The 17,176-nt window shown below is 36.1% G+C and overlaps 1 pseudogene; it reads left to right on the top strand.

Annotated features, from left to right (window-relative positions):
* The first annotated feature begins 11,285 nt into the window (after positions 1-11,285).
* Positions 11,286-12,079, top strand: LOC122240517 (annotated as a pseudogene).
* Positions 12,080-17,176: the final 5,097 nt, after the last annotated feature.

The raw sequence follows: 17,176 nt of genomic DNA, 5'->3' as shown, positions 1-17,176 counted from the left end.
CTGACAAAGTTGAATCAAAGTGTCTATACGATTCCATTGCTGTCTGGAGGCTTTAGGGTAGAATGTATTTCTAGGCTCATCCAGGTTATTAGAATCCAGTACCATACAGCTGTAAGACTGAGGTCCCCATCATTTCCTTGTTGGATTTTTCTCAGCTTCTAAAGGAAGTTCACATTCCATGGTGTATGGGCCTCTTCCTCCCTCCATCTTTAAAGCCAGCAATGGTGGATCAAATTGTTTTCATGCTTTAAATTTCTCTGACACTCCCCTTCCCTGCTTTGGCTTTTATTCCACCACACCTCTCTGACTCTAGGTGAAGAAACTTCTGGTATTTATTTATTTAAGTTTATTTATTTATTTTGACAGAGAGAGAGAGAGAGAGAGAGAGAGAGAGAGAGAGAGAGAGAGAGAGAGAGAGAATCCCAAGCAGGCTGTGCACTGTCATCATGGAGCCTGACCTGGGGTTCAATTTCATGAACTGTGAGTAGTGACCTGAACTGAAATCAAGAATAGGAGATTTAACCAACTGATCCACCCAGGCACTCCAGAAATTTCTGTTTTTAAGGGCTCATGTAATTATACTCTGCACAGCTGGATAATCTCTCCCTCTCTATTTTAATGTTCCTAACTTTGTATATTCAAAGTCCCTTCACAGAAGTACTTAATGTTTGTTTGAATATTAGGGGACAAGATTCTTAGGGAACATCTTTAGAATTTGGCCCACAAAACCCAGGAAGATAAAGCTGCAAATAATTTAATTTTTTTTCTTTTCCCCATGAACTTACTGAATATCTATTTATGTGAAAAACAGACTACCTAACTAACGCTCAAACAATACTGTCCTTATTATAATAGATTGCTCAACTATTTTTTTTAAATATATGAAATTTATTGTCAAATTGGTTTCCATACAACACCCAGTGCTAATCCCAAAAGATGCCCTCTTCAATTCCCATCACCCCCCCCCCCCATCAGCCCTCAGTTTGTTCTCAGTTTTTAAGAGTCTCTCATGCTTTGGCTCTCTCCCACTCTAACCTCTTTTTTTTTTTTCCTTCCCCTCCCCCATGGGTTCCTGTTAAGTTTCTCAGGATCCACATAAGAGTGAAACCATATGGTATCTGTCTTTCTCTGTATGACTTATTTCACTTAGCATAACACTCTCCAGTTCCATCCACGTCAACTAGTTTTATTATATAGTCTGTCTGTTTCAAACTCTGTGCCTGTGGTTCCAACAAACCTAAGCCATTTGTATCTCAAACTTTGCCTCATTCCAGTCAGACCCCTTCACTGAAAACTAGTCGCAGAATCTTATAAATACCCCACCTACCACTGATCTCTGAATTCACAGACGCCACTAACATTTTGTTTAGATAGTGATCTTCTTTGCTGTAGTAAGCAATAAATTTGTTTTTTCTTTATCACCAGGTTATTTTCATGGCCTTTTTGGGAAGTCTGTAGTCAACAGAGGCATGCCATGAGAGGAAGAGCCTGCATACTTTCAATTTTATTGAGCTTCGATACGATGAGGAAAAGGATTTGGTTAACACTTCAGCTCTCTTATATTACAGACTCTCAATGAAGTAGGAATTGAAATCTATAATTTCTGGTTTTGATTCCAGAAGTTCCAAATTCCAAAGCATTTGAAACATTGTGAGACACTATGTCTCTGGATGCACATAGGCTGAAATGAAAGCACTGTCCAGGATCTTTCAGAGAAACGAAGTTCTTGGAGAAGAGGAAGAGAAACTTTGGCTAGGGTTTGAACATGTCCATGAGAGGAGGAATGAGCAGACTTTACCAGGAGAAATGCATGACAAGAGCAAAAACATTTTTCATACATAAGTAGGCAGGCTCTTCCTCCCATCTTAGTTGTTTTGATTTGCTTAATTGGTATGACTGCTGAGCAAAAATAAATCAGAGAAAATGACTGATTTATTATTATAACATAGAAACACAGCATTGCCCATTGTAGAGAGAATAAAATAGGAAGACTGGAAGAAAAGGAAGAACAGGAATTGGGTTAGTAAAACACAAAGAAAGTCACTGTAGAAGTTACTTGGAGGGGGATGTGGGAGAAGGAGATGATAGTTAAGACTTTTGAGGAGATAAGGAGAGGACTCCTGTGTGTGATTGAAAGAATAGAACAAAAGTTGTTGTTTTGTGGCATTCAATAAAATGCCCCATTGGTATATTTTTGAAACCATTCAGAAGTCTAAATATCCTTTCAATTCTGTTTTTTTAGACATTGTATTTGAGTTATTTTTCATGTACCATAGTGTTAATATGATCGAACAAAAGAAAGTGATCAGGTTTTTTGTTTTGTTTTGTTTTGTTTTGTTTTGGTTTGGTTTGGTTTGGTTACATAGAAATAAGCAAAGTAAAGCTTAGAAAAATCAAGCAACATGCCCATGATGAACATCTGGTAAGTGATAGTGTCACATGAATCAAAGTGCAGAGGGATGCACTAGCAGGAGCAATGTCTACAGTAGGAGTGGGCAAGAACCAAACAGGAAGTATTTTAGGCTGTACAAATCATATGGCATCACGTACTCAACTCTGCTGTTGCAGTCCAAGAACAGCCACAGACAACACATAAATAAATGGATGTGGCTATTTTCCAATAAAACTATATTTATTAAATCTGGTGAAAGTTCCAATTTAGTCCATGGACTAAAGTTTATCAAATCCTAATCTAGAACATTTGAAAGATAAAGAGAAACCAATAACTATAAGGACTATGGAACTGATATCTTTGACAAGTATCACTGATTCATTGAAGAGACAAAATGACAGATTCAGATCTACTACTTAGCAATTTAAGTTAAGTGTCAGGGTCAGAAGTCCTAAATGGCAACATAGAAAGAGGCCCATCTCTGAGAGCAGGAAAACACACTCAGCTGATGATTAAGCCCATGATTTAATTATAAGAGTAGCAAAGATTCATAGGCAACCAAATTCTCATCCTTGGCAAGTCACATATGCGAAAGCCAAGGATGTGATAGGCAAAAAAGTGGAACCCTGTGACTTGGGAGGCCATATCTAGGTTGGTGCACTGGAGAACTTTGAATCTTCTGATTCTGCTGGACCCACCGGGCATGCTGAAGTATTCTAAATGCTGTTTTATAAAAGAGAGATCCCAACTACCTTGGTAGGGGACTATGAAGTGACTTCAAATGAAGTGGAGATCTTATAGGTAAATATTCTCCTTCCTCAGGATCTGCCACATCTTTCCCTTTTGATCACTAGAGCTATAACTTTTCACAGTGTCAAATACCAGCATATCCAGGCTGGGAAAATGGCAGGCTCCTAAGAAATGAAAAGAAATATAAGCCAATGGTACTGTAGGACACAGCTAATACATACCAGTAGGATCCAGAAAACTATACTTTATTGAAGGGCAAGGCCAAATATAAAGCTGAGAAGTGGGTGTGTTCCGATGACACAAGATTTAACACATTGGGATGGACACTTGGGGCTGTTTGAATTTGTTTGGAAGCTTGTAAAAAAAAAAAACATTACCAGACCTCTTGTAGTCAACTGTAGAGGATGGAATCAAAAGGCCCAGACAGTTGGCACGCTAGAATGGATCTTCTGTAAGAGTGGAAAACACAAGAGTGTTGCTCCAGAAGACCCAAGTGACATTCTTTTTACAAAGATATTAAGATTCTGGTGAGAATGTTCCCAAAATTCCCAAGAGCTCAGTAGTGACTGTCCTCTGAAGTTTAAGAGAATGCTATTACAGAATTGGGATACCTGGTACCAATGGGGGAAGACTGAATCTCTGTGCCAACAGCTCAGAGCCTGGAGCCTGCTTCAGATTCTGTGTCTCTCTCGCTCTCTGCCCTTCCCCTGTTCCCACTCTGTCTCTCTCTCTCTCTCAAAAATAAATAAATATTAAAAAAAATTTTTTTTTAAAGTCAAAATCTCAATTTCCTCATTCAAATCTGTTTTCAGACCCAGACCCTATCAAGTAACTAAAAGGCCACTTTTCTATGAAGAAGAATCTTAAAACACCATAAAAAAAAGAAAGAAAAAAACAATCACAGTAATGTTTCCCCAATTCTTCCCTAAAGAGACATGTAGCCATTTATTTTGTTGGCCATACACTGGTGAAACAAATCTATTGAAGGTTATTTGATATAGGACCAGAGCTTATGCTAAAGTCTGGAGACCTGAATTTCCATCATGCACTCCCCATAATAGTGGGGACAAATGGGGGTTGGGTAAGTATGATATAGCCTAGGACTTTTTCACAGTGGATCTGTTGAATCTATAAACCCATTCAATTCATTCCCCAAATTTCTATTTGAAAAGGCATGCTGAGAAGCTGTCAAAATGAATCACATTAGTTCCTTGACTTAGAGAATAGCAACTACAGTATTATAGTAAGAAAGGACAAAGAAAAGCCTTGAAAGAGTTCCTAAACCTACTGTCAGAGATTCATTCACCTCATCTCTAAAACCTTTACATTTACAGCATGGACCGCCCAATGTAGTAAGGGATTATATATTTTCCATTTATTCTCTAATTTTTTTCTACATATATGCATGCAGATTATTTCATCATTTTCCCACTGCAAATCATCCCATTCTTTATTTTCTATATCTGTTAATTGCAGCATCATTCAGCCTGAAACAGAAATATCAGAGTTTGCTTTACTCATCTCCCATGTTTAATTCATCACAAGGTCTTAACAATTTTGTATCTGAAATATTGCTCACACTCCCCTTTATGCATTCCTATTGACAGTGCTCTAATTTAGGTCTCTATTACAGTTCTCTTGACTACTGTAACTGCCCCATTCTTCCCCCTCTTACTCAGTCTAATCTATCCTCTATATTGCAGCCAGAACTCTCTTTCTAAAATGTAGGCAATTCAGTCATTCCTTCATTTGCAAACTTCCAAAAAGTCCCTGAGGCTTACAGGATCAAGTAGAAACACTAAAGTATGAATTCAAAGCTCTTTAAAATCTGGCCTCACTATAAATTTCCAACTTTATCCCCCACTGCTTCTCACCCATCCACTCTAATTATTTCTGCTCTGGTTTCATTCATCATTTATCAAAATACATTGTTCTTTTCCTACTCTCCTTTTTATCCTAGTAAATCTTATTCAGACTTCAACTTCCAAAGATCTCATATTATCTCCATCTGAAGACATTTCTATTGTTCTCTCACTTCACTCATCATTATTCTTCCTCTACTCCACCAACACATGTCCCTGCCTTTTTCACACAAAACTTGTACACAAAAAGAGAAAATCAAACTTGACAGATTCAGTGAAGTGATTATGGATACAGTATCTTGGGGTTAGACAGATCTTGTTGATCCTCTGCTTACTTTTGAGTTATCACTTATATCTGAGTGAACTTTAGGGAGTTTCTAAGCCTCTGCACCTGTTAGTTTTCTCATCATCAAAATGTAGATTAAAATATATCCCCCTCATAGGAATATTATAAGGATGACATGGAATAATGAAGATCAATTCATTTACATTGATGCATAATAATTGTACAACTTAGCTGTTATTGCTGTGTTCCTATATTGTATATATACACACATAGATATTTATCATACACATACATATGTATGCATAGACTGAGAGAAATAATATTTATCTGTTAAACTTTGACCTCTTTGAAATAAAGTTTCATATTTCGCTCCTGTTACCCAAATTTGTATGTATGTGTGTATGTGTGTGTATTTATTTTGAGAGAAAGAGCAAGCATGGGAGGGGCAGAGAGTGAGAAAGGAAGAGAGGGAATCCCAAGCAGGTTCCTCTCCGTCAAAGCAGAGTCCTACATGGGGCTTAAATTCACAAACCATGAGATCATGACCTGAGCCAAAACCAAGAGTCAGTTGCTTAACCAACTGAGCCACCCAGGTGCCCCTACCCAAATTTTAAATGCTTGGAACAATGAAGTAACTTAATAGATATTTGGAAAAGTATTATTTTTTATATCCTATATTATTTTTAAGGTATAGTAGGTGTTTAGTAGAAGCTAGTTGACTTGTTGACATATGCTTTAGCAACATGTATGACTGAGGTCTAATCCATGCAAGTTACATACAATAAAATTGGGAAAGGATGATATATAATCAAATACTTCTACTGAATAAAGTAGAAAGAACATAAAAACAGAGGTTCTACTCATACAGAAATGATGGATATAGTACATTACTTCAGATGTATAGAAGTTGGAATCATGGCATTGATACATATGCTATTAAGAAGTACAAGAAGTAAAAGGACACAGTATTAATTAAGTTATAATGAAAAGCACAAAACCTCTTGACATTTTTTAATTTTAAGTGCTTGCTAACTATTAGCATGCAAGATATTTCCAAAACTGAAAAAAAATAGAAAAAATCACTTACGTTTTATATTATAAATCTGCCCCCAAATACCTGGTAATAGAGGTAAAAAGTTTTAGAAATTATTTTTAAGTTCAATTAAGTGGGGACAAAAATGCTTTGTAATTATAATATGAAGAAATATAGGACTTAAACATCTTAACACTGGATCTATGATGAAGAGGATACTTATGATAGGAGGACTGGTCTCTGAGTATATCAAAGTGAGTCTTCTACTTTGACAGTGCTCACTTAATATCTACCTTATTAGAGTATACTGAGTGTTAACTGTCATCTTCTCACTCATTCACAAAAACTTACAAATTGTCAAGTTTGTCCTCTGGTGTCACATTTCTCTTTACCTTTACTAATTTTGCTCAAAAAGTATTATTGTTTGGTCCAATATAATAAGACATGTTTAAGCTAGTAGTATACTCACGCTCCTAACACACTTTCACATTTTGTGGAAGACTGCATGAAATTTCAAGTGAGATGATACTTACTTCTCTAGCTTTTTGGAGCAAGCCACATACACCTTGCTACTATAAAAAAAAAAGCAGGTAAAAATGGATCTATAAATGTGATATTGATGGATATAACATGAAAAAACCTCCTTGCATGATTTATTGAGAAAACATCCCAAATTGGATGTAATTTGTACATATTTCCAAACTTGTCCTAGTTTAAGCTTTTTTTGTTATTGTTATGCTATCGTAGTCTCAATTAGTGATGAATCACTGAATCATTAGAATGGTGACCAACTTCACTACAAATGTGCACACACACATGTATATGCATATATGACTGTTTTGAAAAATAATTTTACATTTAAATAGCGTCCATTATTCTTGGCTGATCTTTAAAATCTTCATTTTTTTCTTTTTTTTTAATTTTTTTTTAACATTTATTCATTTTTGAGACAGAGAGAGACAGAGCATGAATGGGGGAAGGTCAGAGAGAGAGACACAGAATCTGAAACAGGCTCCAGGCTCTGAGCTGTCAGCACAGAGCCCGACGCAGGACTCGAACTCACAGATTGTGAGATCATGACCTGAGCCAAAGTCGGACGCCCAACCGACTGAGCCACCCAGGTGCCCCTAAATCTTCATTTTTAATCAAAACATGAGAGAATTATACAAAAACAGGAATGATAATAATTCAACCATCACAGTACTCTTTTTAAGAATAAAATTCTTGGGGTGCCTGGTTGATTCAGTCAGTTGAGTATCTGACTTTAGCTCAGGTCATGATCTCACAGTTCATGAGTTCGAGCCCCACATTAGGCTCTGTGCTGACAGCTCAGAGTCTGGAGCCTGATTCGATCGGTGTCTCCCTCTCTCTCTGCCCCTCCCCCGCTCATGCTCTGTCCCTCAATAATAAATAAACATTAAAAAATAAAATAAAACAGGTGTTTCTTTAAAAGAAAAGAATAAAATTCTTATAAATTATTGTAGTAAAAAAAAATCCTAGCTGTGCTGAACTGACAATATATTATTATTTAAGTGATTCACTGGTCAGCAGTATTCTGGCAGAAGAGTTTATGTTCATCAGAATAGTGGGCAAAGTTTGATGGGAACAGATGAACCAGAAAATTTTTTTTGATTTACTTGTTCACATTGCTTCCAAGATTTGAAGAACTAAATGTAATTAAACCTCATAATGATTTACTGAAGAAGGTTATATTTTGCAGGGTCATACAAATTTTGGACTATATTGTACAGCCACTCCATCATCCAGGCCTTTGATAATAGCATTACTATATGTAGGCACTATTCTCTCTCTCCTCTCTTTCTTCTTTCTTTCTATATGCGTGTGTCTACATATGTATACATACATACACACACATTCATTTCTGTACATATATATTATATTTATATGTATAAATAAATATATATTCATTAAATCTTTCAAACTTTATATATGGTTTAGGTAATATTTTTAACAGTAGAAGAAACTGAGCCTGTAGAGACTAGGTGGCTTGTTCACAAAGCAATAGAGTAAATGGCTTCAAATTCAGCTAGTTTCACTCAGAGCCTGGACTCTTAACACTACTTATCTGCCAATGGTAGAAATGATTTTTTTTTTAAGTCTAGCATTCTGCTTTTAAAAGTAGATTTTAACAATCAGAATAATCGAGTCAGAGCCAGTTATTTTGTTCCTGGGTATGGTGACAAACACTGGCTACTAATAATGCAGCATGTCCAAGGAAGGGCAAAACAGAGCCAAATCTCTCTCTCTCTCTCTCTCTCTCTCTCTCTCTCTCTCTCTCTCTCTCTCATAATGGGGAGGAGTTTTACAGCTCATGAAAAGTAAGAGGAGATAATTATTCACTTCTAAGAGGATTCTAATGTTTTGCTCCAAGGGAAATGTGTGCTACTGACAGAAAGAACAGGTGTATTTTTACAAGTAACTCACATTTACTGGCATGGGTCTCAACAGGAATTGGTGCACCCATGTTCTTTCTCTGCACTAGGCTACAGTACCTAAGGAGAACATGAAAAGATGCTCACTATATCCTGACGGACTACTGGAATTTTCAAAACTCACAAAAGAATCAGAGGGAAAAAAAATTTCCTATGAGGAGATTAAGATGTTTCTTAAGGTGGGCTGGGTGGTCCTCAGACTGACTCTCTTGAGACTGCAATGGATTTGGAGGAACTGGAAGAGAAAAAGGCAAGTCATGTTCTAAGCAAGTATACACACAGGACACCTGTCCTCAAAAGTCTGTGTTTTCCTTTATGCATCTCGAGGAAAAGTTTACATTTGTGTGTAAATTTTTAGTTCTCCTATATTGTGATACTGGGAGACTCTTGAAATTTGTCAAGGTTTCATGTAAATATCCTGCATCCTCATTACACCTTAGAGTGTTTGGTCTGGCAGTGACTGATGGACAAGCATGCCACTGAATCTCCTTGTGAGCTTTGGCAAAATGAGCTGGGAGGCTGATGGCTCTTTTCAGTGGACTAGGACATGGTACCAGTCACCTTCAGGTGAAAAACCCATTTCTTTGGAAATGCTAGAGAAATCACAGACTCACAAAAGTGAGTAAATACTTTGGGACTGCTGCCTACCCCTACCCCTACCCCACCCACACACAACATAGGCAGCAGTGAGGCTCCTATGACATGAAGACATAAAGAAGAGTGTTCTTGTTACACCCAATCCATTAAACAAATAATGTTCTTATACAGCACACATTTCCATTTGTTTGGAGTGGCTTATATGCATTGTTTATACAGTCTAGCACTCTCTCAAAGTCACCCTGAGCTCTGTGCTTCTAATACTATTTATTAACTTGCCCAATATTGTCAGACCAACAAAAAATCAAAAGTTATCATCCTATGCTCTTGATAACCTTTTATCATGGTCTTCCAGGTTGATTTAGTAGATCTAAAGTGACTACCCTTTTCCAAAGAATAATTCTGGAACATTCATCATTTTCACGCTAATTTAATATTTCACTTTTATTATATATTGGTGATTGGAAGAGGTGATGAAGAGTAGTATTATAGCTGAGAAAAATCACAACCAACAGAAAGGGGGAACTACCCCCCAAAGTTCTTCCCAATGGAGGAAGCTATCTTTATTTGTATAAATAATGAAATTACTCTCTTCCTATCCAAAATCTTATCTTGTGGCTTTCATGAATGGAATTGGAAATGAAGAAACTAGCAGTACACATTGTTAGTAATTTTTATGAAGGTATATGTGTGTGTGTATTTGGTGAGGAGGTGCAAAGTGGGAAACACATTGATAGAGTGAATGTGTCATGACACTGATTGGTCAACACAACAAGACTAAAAAAAATTGCATTTACCTTATTTCTGTTGCAATTATTTTCACCAGAACAGTCACTGAAATAGTAGAGACAATCATCTAAGGACTTGCCTCCACTTTAACTCTAGTTTGTCTTTCTGCTAGAAGTCTCCAGCAGAAGCCTCCTAGCTGACAAATTACAATTCATGTTACAGAGTTCATGTCCAGAGTTATCCTTGTTATACCTGACTCAAAAATCAACCTGCCATCTATGACATAATAAAAATTAAATGTCTCTTAATCACAGCACTAACTAGCAAGATGCAGACATAATTATATATTGGAATTGTCTAGGCTCTGCTAATTCTAATATTGAGATATTTCAAAAGAAAAAACAATGTCACGTTATATCTCCAATTCATTAATAGGCATGTTTTTTAACCCACTATTCTTCACGCTGTGTTAACATGTGACAGGGGTCAAGATTACATTAAATTATAGAAAAATTACTATAATTAACAGTGCCATTTGACAGCTTTATAGGTAACTGCTGTTCTTTAATTTGCTCTGAACAAGTTCTATTTTTCACTCTACTTCAGTGCTTTTTTACTCAAAATTTTTGGAACTACAAAACATAATTTTTCCCAAAATAAAAATAAAAATAATAAAATATAATATGGTTCCATTTAGTTTCTTTTTCAGACTGCATTATCTTGTTACAGTAATAATAATAGAAGAGAAAGATTATGAACAATGGATAAAAAATTTCTTTGATTGTAAACAGAGAAAATTGTTTGTTTGTTTATTTTCTCCCCTTGCTCAAAGCTTATTCTCCACTTACATGACTTTTGGCCACCATTTAACTTCCTGATTTCAGAAGCAGAACTAATGGAGAATTTTGTTTTGTCATTGGACACAAATCAAAAGCTCTTTATCACTAAAACCCCCAAATGTTCATGACTTAAGCCTCCCATACCCTTCTTCCCTCTCTCCCTTCTTCCTTCCTTCCTTCCTTCCTTCCTTCCTTCCTTCCTTCCTCTCTTTCTGTCTCTTTGTCTTTCTTTTTTCTTCTACTTTCTCTTTGGAGAGATATACTTTGCCCCCATCTAATGTGTATGACAATAATTCCATGACCAAAGAGAAAATTATTTAAAAGAACCAGAACTCTCTTCCAACATGGCTCAAGATAACTCTCCAAACAAGACCATAGCAATGAATCATAGACACAGCCACACCAAATTCACAGAAGATCAATTGAAAATTGATCAAAGCATTTGACCTCATCAAAGCATTTGACCAAAATCTTTACCCAGGTTATGCTATCAAACAAAAACTTGCTTAGAAGTCAACACTGAAGAGTCTAAAATCCAGATTTGGTTTCGGAATTGAAGAGCTAGGTATCAGGGCCAGAAAAAATCAGAACCCGATAAGGAGTTAGAATTAAGCCAAGACCAAGATCATCCTGAAAAGGACATTCAAAGTAGAGAAGACAGATGGTGCCGTACCTGCTATAGAAACCAATTAACTCGAAATTCAACCTTGAAAAGTTAAACCATTACATTGATTAACATACTTGCTTAGCTGACTTTATGCATGTAGACTTTAGCAACTGTCCTAATAAAAAGAAGCTTCATTCTGGAGTTGGGGCTTCATTCTGACTCGAGTATGAGGACCTTCACTTAACTGCATTTTGTTTGCAGACTCATCTTTTGCGACTCCAGCTCTGGCCATATACTCTGCAACAGTACCAGCTATACTTCCACACAATTACACAACCTCATTGAGGCATTTATGAACAACCCATATCCTGGCATCGATTCCAGAGAGCAAATGCTAAGGCAATTGGCATTCCTGAATCAAGAGTCCAAATTTGTTTTCAAAATCAGAGATCCAGATTCCATGTCCAGAGAAAAAGAGAACCTGATGATGAAGACTTAGAACAGAGACAAGACCAGGAACAGGATCTCTGAGATGAGAGAGTTCAAGGCATAGAAGCTACAGAAAATGGCACCAATATTATTATTGGTTGTCTTATTTCTCCAGAGCCAGAGCAAGACGGACAGACAGTGACATGCAATGTATTTGATATCTTCGGCCTGGACTCTAAATCTCTCTCACTCATCTTGGAAACATGTTTTTCTGAACACATCTTCACATTTTCCAGAGATGAGCCTACTGGAGACACTAAACAGGACTTCAGAAGGCAGAGACAGGAACATGGTGCCAGACAGCCCGATGGACTGATCCTGGACCGAGAGTTCAGCAGATCTCAAGGACAATGAAATTAAACAATATCATTTTTCAGTCATCATAGTAATTGTGATTTAAAAAAGGAAAGATTTTATTTTTAAGTAATCTCTATACCCTATGTGGGCCTTGAACTCACAACCCCAAGACCAAGAATTGCACGCTTCACTGAGCCAGTCAGGCACCCCAACTGTGCTTTTTAATAAGAAACATTGACTTGGTCTTCATCCCAGTTTTCAAGCACAGAGCTTCTAAACTTTGGAGTTTCCTATGATGAGAGAAATTAGATGATTGGCACTTTCAGTCCTTTCTCCTGGACCTTCAGGAAGGAGGGAGGGGCTGAAGGTTGAATCAGTTGCTAATGGCCAATGATGTGTTTATTTTTTTTTATTGTCATTCTAGTATAGTTAATAAACAGTGTTATGTTAGTTTCAGGTGTACGATACAGTGATTCAATAATTCTGTATATTATTCAGTGCTTATCATGATAAGTGTGCTGTTAATCCCCATCACCTATTTCACCCAACCCCCAACAGCCTCCCCTCTGGTAGCCATCAGTTTGTTCCCTATAGTTAAGAGTCTGGTTTTTGGTTTGTCTCTTTATTCCTTTGTTCACTTGTTTTGTTTCTTAAATTCCACATGAAAGTGAAATTATATGGTATTTGTCTTTCTCTGACTGATTTATTTTAACATGTGATTTTTTAACTTATTTTTTTTAGTAGTCTCTACCCCCACCATGGGGCTTGAACTCACGACTCCAAGATCAAGAGTTGCATGCTCTACTGACTGAGCCAGCCAGGCATCCCTTGATTTATTTTACTTAGCACTATACTTTCTACATCCATCATGTCATTACAAATGGCAAGATTCCATTCTTTTTTATGGCTGAATAATATTCCATTATATGCATATACCACATTTGGTTTAACCATTGATCCATGGATGGACACTTAGGTTGCTTCCATCTTTGGGCTCTTGTGAAAAATTACACGATAAACATGGGTTTACAAATACATATTTAAAATCTCTGTTTTCGATTCTTTGGGTTATATATCCAGAAGTGAATTGCTGGACCATATGATAAAGGATTTTTAACAGACATTATGAAGCAGGTATTTTAAAAAGTAAACACTGTGACCAAATACAGATTTCTATAAGGAGTGTGGTAATTTCAAATATTCTAAAATTTCATATCCAGTTAATAGCTGAATTTCATAAAAATTAAAAGTAAAAATCTTATATAATAGATGGAACCCTTTAATTTATGGATACACATACACACACATGAAGATATCTGATATATATACTTTAATTAAAAAATTTTTTTTTTACATTTCTTTATTCTGGAAAGACAGAGAGAGACAGAGCATAATTGGAGGAGGGGCAGAGAGAGAATGAGACACAGAATCCGAAGCAGGCTCCAGGTTCTGCAGTGATAGCACAGAGCCCGACATGGGGCTCGAACCCACAAACTGTGAGATCATGACCTGAGCTTAAGTCGGACACCCAACTGACTGAGCCACCCAGGTGCCCCTATACGTTAATTTAGCTGATGGAAATATTCTATATTGGTGTTGTCCAATATAACAGCCACAAGCTACAGTTGACTACTAAGTAGTAGAAATGTGGCTAGTATGACAGAGGAATTGCATTTTTAATTTAATTTATTTTAATTTAAATGTATATAGTCACATGTGGCTAGTGGTTACCTTATTGAACATTGCAGATCTAGAAAGCATTTTGTGACCGATTTCATTCAACATTACATTGGTATCCATCTTTTCAATTTTATAAATGTGCTCCTCAAATAGTGGCACCTATTTATTTGATGGCATTAGTAGGTTAGAAAGTACAATGTAAAACTATGTTTCAATAACCGCAAAACTGAAACCATGCCCCATGGGTTAATGAGGTTAAAACTAGGAGAAAATTTTAATCATGTTTTTTAGAGAACTGTTTCCAATCAGCTATTGAGCCTTTTCAGATCCCACTAATAAATCCACTAGCTGTCTCTGCAGAAGCCTGAACTCAAGGTCAACTGATATGGTCCCAGCCCATGAAAAAAGAAGGCCCTGCATTCCTTACTCAAGAAAATGAAAAAAAAAAAAAAGAAGAAGAAAGAAAGAAAAAGAAAATGAACCCCAGACCCCATCCAGTTTATGCCAGCTCCTGGAGCATACCTATAGCTGCTTCCCCTTACCCTAAGATAACACCTTACATTAGGTGCAGGGTTTTGCTTCATTCTGGTGCTAAGTCTTTACCACAAAATGAACATGGATGAATATCATGTATATGTTTGCTTAGTACCCATGCTCCATCTTTGCTCATAATAGACCCCACCTTTTCATCAATATGTATGTAACCCCAGCCCATCTGATCATTAAAAACTTGTTCTCTCTCCTTTCTGGGAGGTGGATTTGAGCCTTGCCCTCTTACTTCCTTGTCTCCTCATCTGGCTGCCTCTGAAATAAACCCTTTCCTTGTTGAAAAAAAAAAAAAAAAGAATCAATCTCTTTTTCTTTCAAGGATCACTTTCTCCCATCCAAGTACTAACCAGGCCCGACCCTGCTTAGCTTCTGAGTTCAGACGATTTCGGGCGCGTTCAGGGTGGTATGGCCATAGACTCAAGGATCACTTTCTAATTGTGGACCTAGAAGGGTGATTTTACAGAGAATATTTATGTTGTATAGATGTGTGGTCCAATGTGAACCTTAGACTGTGATAGTAAAACAAATACATACCTAATACTTGAAGGAAAATATTGAATGTATAATACTAATAATATTTAGAAGGGTACTAACTTTGTCACTATAGATTAAGGTTCATATTGATATTTAAAATAATACCATAGGAGTGCCTGGGTGGCTAAGTCAGTTAAGCATCCAACTTCGGCTCAGGTCATTCATGATCTCACAGCTTGTGAGTTCAAGCCCCATGTCAGGCTCTATGTTGACAGCTCGAAGCCTGGAGCCTGCTTCAGATTCTGTGTCTCCCTCTCTCTCTGTACCACCCCCCCACTCACACTCTGTCTCTCTCTTTCTCTCAAAAAAAGAAAAAAAGAAAAAAGAATAGCATAATTGTATGCTATGCTGAAGAAACTAGTGTATTTGTGTATACATATCTATATATTTTTATAAATAGATATACATATATATGTTTATTAAAATAGCTATAACTGCTTTAAAATATTAGAGGATTATCACAGAGCTCTGGATTTTCATTGTTGTTTATATTGAACACCTAACCATTTTTCATTTGCCGTCATTAACCAAGTATAGCTTTTGACCTTAAAAGGGTAGCATTTACATAGGAAAGCTCATCTTACCAGGATGCATGATGATATTCCCCTAAAGGAATAATACATATTGCAAATTACTAGAAAAAGGTCATTATTGTATTAAGTAAAATACTGTGGTTTTTTTTCAAAAATTCAGATAGGTATTAGCTTCTGAATGAGAATACTTCAAAATTATATTTTTCAAGCTTTTCCTAATCTACATAAATATAAGACTGCTTTAGAGCCCATTAAAAATTGGAAGTTTTATTTGCTAGAGTTTAACAATTTTGCGTATTTTTAGGTCTGCATATGTAAGGCATTCAAGATCAGCCTAGTGAGTTACAAGCAAAGAATCAGAATCTTTTTGAAAAAATCTAACAGATCATTCATTTTTAAAAAGGTTTTGAAACCTTTTCTTAAAGTATCATTATAATAAAATCTCACTGCTATAGTAATGAGAGACAAGCATCACAAATCATGGCATTATGTAGCAGTAAAATAAAAATATGGGCAACTGTGATATTATCTAATATTACTTTCTCATTTCTAATAAATATTCTATAATCATTACATGGAACCTTACATCTAAATTTCTATTTTTAAGGTTTTTGTTGTTGTTGTTAGTTTGGCGATTTTGCATGTAATCAGTGTAAGAATAAGAGGATTCAACTTTCTTATTTATATATGCAGTAAATATTTCATAGCTTTTTCAATAACAATACACTCAAAAGTCTTCATAGTTGAATAACAAATTTCCAAATTGCATAAAAATGTAGAGTATTGTGCTTAAGAAAAAAATAAGCATTTTTAAAAAGCTGATATAAATGAAATAGCTGACAAAAGGCATTATAAGACTTGTCTTTGATTTCTTGTTCTTAAATTGAATGAAAAGCACAGACCAATGGGCAGTGTTTTTGTTTTTGTTTTAGAGAGAGAGAGAGCACACATGAGCAGGGAAGGGGCAGAGGGAGAGAATCTTAAGCACACTCCACGCTCAGTGGGGAGCCTGAGATGGGGATCCAAAATCAAGAGTCAGACACTCAACCAACTGAGACTGACAGTGTTTTTGTTTGTTTGTTTGTTTATGAATCTATGGTAAATTTAAATGTGAATTTCATTAATCACTTTCATTCCTTCAACAAATATTTATTGAGTATTATTGTGTTTGACATGATGAGCTAGATTGGGAAGAAGTGATAAGATCCTCAGGAAACTCATGAACTAGTGGAGAAGTCAAATATAAAAGCATATTATTATAAAACCTATACTGTAAGCATGTTAATATATAGGTGCACCCAGTATAATGTTATTTACTACAGAGAATATTACAATAATCTTCAGTAACTCTCATACTATGGTGAGTCAATTGTTAATACTGGAAAGGGTTTTTTTTAATGTACACAAAAATAATAAGTTGATAATAGGACAGAGACACCAGCATACTTTATACTTCAAATTGCTACTCTGAAGATATCATCCAAGATCAAGACAATAGCTCTTATTTTGATTCTAAACATCCAGTGACTTCTTGAGTGGAATGGTG

The sequence above is a fragment of the Panthera tigris genome, chromosome B4, assembly GCF_018350195.1.
Source record: "Panthera tigris isolate Pti1 chromosome B4, P.tigris_Pti1_mat1.1, whole genome shotgun sequence".
In the NCBI taxonomy this organism is placed as follows: domain Eukaryota; kingdom Metazoa; phylum Chordata; class Mammalia; order Carnivora; family Felidae; genus Panthera; species Panthera tigris.
The sequence above is the reverse complement of the archived record's forward strand: the minus strand, read 5'-3'. Positions and strand labels throughout refer to the sequence as shown.